Consider the following 3,952-nt stretch of genomic DNA (forward strand, 5'->3'; position numbering starts at 1 on the left):
TATATACAACACGTAGTCATCTTCATTTCAGTCAGTCAGTCCGATAAAGATATCACAAAGGATACGTACAATTTCAACTTACGTGCTTTCTACACGAACCAATGACTTCCCATCCTCTCCATATTTTCCTTTATATTAAACATACTGCTTTAATTTACCATTTTGTAAAAATTCTCTTTTCGATTTCGATATCGTATTCCACCATATGTATCGTTTACAGAAATCATTCAAAGGCAACTACCGTGTTTAGATTACAGCTGCTTTTCAAATAATTTTTGAAATTACCCCATTCTAGAATGAACTCCTGTCTGGGCTTGTCTCTGATTCTTTACGAAAAAGAGGCTAATTCCGCATATTCTGTCAATTTGGATAACCATTCAACTCTGGTAGGGAGTTTGTCATTTCCCCAATATGTCGCAATAAGTACCTTTGCAGCCGCGGGGCCCATTAGTTTTAAGGGGTCTCCTGTTGAGTTAAACCTTGCAGCCTTCTGTAACTAAATTACACAGCCGGTGAAGAATAAGATCCTTTTATCAGCCACGAAACTACTACAGAGACCCACTTTGTTAGGTGGTCCACAATACTAATTTATCAGAGCTCCCATTGCTCGGTCCCTGCTCCTGCCAACCTAGCAGTTCGAAAGCATGTAAAAATGCAAGTGGATAAATAGGTACCGCTCTGGCGGGAAGGTAAACGGCGTTTCCGTGCGCTGCTCTGGTTCACCAGAAGCAGCTTAGTCATGCTGGCCACATGACCCGGAAGCTGCCTGCGGACAAACGCCAGCTCCCTCGGCCTATAGAGCGAGATGAGCGCCGCAACCCCAGAATTGTCCGTGACTGGACCTAACGGTCAGGGGTACCTTTACCTTTACCTTTATGGTGGGAAAAGGGGATAAAATGTTCAATTGGCTGCAGTACCTATAGGAAGCAGAGGGGGAGCTCTTTCCCAATCAAAACCTGTGTAACAGTGAGGTTTGCTGAACAGATGATTCACGATACAGTGGTACCTCTGGTTAAGAACTTAATTTGTTCTGGAGGTCCGTCGTTAACCTGAAACTGTTCTTAACCTGAAGCACCACTTTAGCTAATGGGGCCTCCTGCTGCCGCCGCACTGCTGGAGCACGACTTCTGTTCTCATCCTGAAGCAAAGTTCTTAACCCGAGGTACTATTTCTGGGTTAGCAGAGTCTGTAACCTGAAGCGTCTGTAACCCGAGGTACCACTGTACTTTATATATTTAAAATATTCATCATCATAATAAAATAATAATAATTTATTATTTATACCCCGCCCATCTGGCTGGGCTTCCCCAGCCACTCTGGGCTGCTTCCAACAGAATATTAACATACAATAATATATTAAACATTAAAAGCTTCCCTAAACATACGCTGACTTCTCACCCTAAGGTCTTCCAAGCAGCCTGACTGTCAGTTAAGAGTCTTATGTTGGCAGCAAGACCCGCTGCTCTCTCCCCTCCCTGGCAAGACCAAACGCAGTGTTGTGTAGTGGTTAGTGTGTCGGACTAGGACCTGGATGACCTGGGTTCAAATCTTCACTTGGCCACAAAACTTGCTGGGTGTGACCTTGGCCACTTACTGTCTGTCTGCCTCATCCTACCTCACAGGGTTGTTATGGGGATAATAATAATAATAATAATAATAATAATAATAATAATAATACAGTGGTACCTCGGGTTAAGAACTTAATTCATTCCGGAGGTCCATTCTTAACCTGAAACTGTTCTGAACCTGAGGTACCACTTTAGCTAATGGGGCCTTCTGCTGCCGCTGCGCAATTTCTGTTCTCATCCTGAAGCAAAGTTCTTAACCTGAGGTACTATTTCTGGGTTAGTGGAGTCTGTAAGATGAAGCATCTGTAACCTGAAGCGTCTGTAACCCGAGGTACCACTGTAATAATAATAATAGAGGGCGCATAATGAGTGGGATCAAGCTGGCAAAGAGATGTGGCTAATAAAATGGGCCCAATCCCCTCAGCCCTTAAATCTTGTGATTCAGGGATAGCAACATTGGCCAACCTTAAAGAGTGAGGGTTCAGCAACGTAGAGTATGCAGAGAGGTTTGGACATCTGAAAGCCCTGAATCGCCGTCATGTATGATTGCTGTTAAAAGGAAGGATCAGTCATGTTGGTATTGATCATTTACTTTTGGGGTTTGTTATTACAGTGGTACCTCGGGTTACATACACTTCAGGTTACAGACTCCGCTAACCCAGAAATATTACCTTGGGTTAAGAACTTTGCTTCAGGATGAGAACAGAAATCGTGCTCCGGCAGCGCGGCGGCAGCAGGAGGCCCCATTAGCTAAAGTGGTGCTTCAGGTTAAGAATAGTTTCAGGTTAAGAACGGACCTCCGGAACGAATTAAGTACGTAACCAGAGGTACCACTGTACATTAATAGGTTGCATCTTCCTTCAAGGAACTAAAGATGGTGGACAGCGTTCTCCCTCCTCCCCATTTTTAGCCACATAGCAGCCCTGTGAGGTAGGTCAGGCGGAGAGACAATGAGTTGTTTCCAAGTAAATCTTACTCAGAGTAGACCTAATGGATTTGTGGGCCCTAAGTGAGGGCTTCTCCACACTTACACTCGTCCTGTGACTAGAAAGCACAGGTGCTTTTGTTTTGTTTTGTGAAATCGTTTTTATTTGATTTTACAGATAGAAATTTATAACAAAACCAAATACATATCCATACAGAGAGATTTCTCTGACTTTCGAGACACTCCCCCCCATCCTCCCCATCAGTCAATGTTTTCAACTGCATATTATTTCATAGTCTATATTTTATATCTATCCATATTGTCCATAGTATTTGTTCCATTACAAGTGAGATTAAAACCCTGTAAATGTTTTCATCTGCTTACAATGGTCTCCTAAATAAATTATAAAATTTCCCCATTCTTTCTTGAAGTTTTTGTCTTCTCGGTTCCTGTGCTTTCCAGTCCATTTCGGCGTAGTCTAACAGCTTGGTTTGCCATTCCTCTCTGGTAGGGACTCTTCTTTCCATCTCCGGGCTAATAACATCTGTGCTGCTGTTGTCGTATACATGAAGAGTCTTTTCTGTTCCTTTGGGATGCCGGTACATACAATTCCTAACAATATTACGAATTATTTTGGTTTGGTTTAGTTTTGGGTTTTGGTTTTTGCAGTTCACTATTTTAGTTAGGGGAACTAAATGCAAACGAAACCTTTTTATGATAAATCTCAGAGCATTCAATAGCTGGAAACTGAGCTGATTTTTGCACTCAGACTTCCCCTGTCACCTTTTCATTTTAATGAAAAGACCGTACAGATTGTAGAGTTTTGAGCGGTTTCCCACTTGTTCCCTGCTTTCTAGACATGGGTCTGAGCAGTTTTTGCCGTGCTGCTTCCCCACTGGAAACCTGACTCTCATACCCTCCAACATTTCTCCAATGAAAATAGGGACGTCCCATTCCATAATGATAATTTTACTATTTACACACCGTACACATCTTACTGGGTTTCCCCAACCACTCTGGGCAGCTTCCAACATATATATAAAAACATAATAAAACATTAAACATAAAAATAAACTAAACCCTATACAGGATTGCCTTCAGATGGCTCAGGGGTCGGATAACTCCGTACCCTCCAAAATTTCTCCAATGAAAATAGGGACATCCTAAGGAAAAGTGGGACATTTCGGGATCAAATCAGAAACCAGGATGGTTTCTCTAAATCAGGGACATCCCTAGAAAATAGGGACCCTTGGAAAGTCTGCATTCTTAGCTCTAAATCAGAGAATATATCAATCCAGAGAAAACGTGACTGATGTTTTCTCCCATTTAGTGGTAAACATTGGGTTTCCCCAGGGGAAAGAAGCAAGGCAAGCAGGAATTGTGACTGACCCCTTTAGCCATGATCGCAATACCTTTTCAATCAATCTAGGATTAGCATAGGCTACAGACCACTGAGCAG

This window comes from Podarcis muralis, chromosome 7 (assembly GCF_964188315.1).
Source record: "Podarcis muralis chromosome 7, rPodMur119.hap1.1, whole genome shotgun sequence".
In the NCBI taxonomy this organism is placed as follows: Eukaryota; Metazoa; Chordata; class Lepidosauria; order Squamata; family Lacertidae; genus Podarcis; species Podarcis muralis.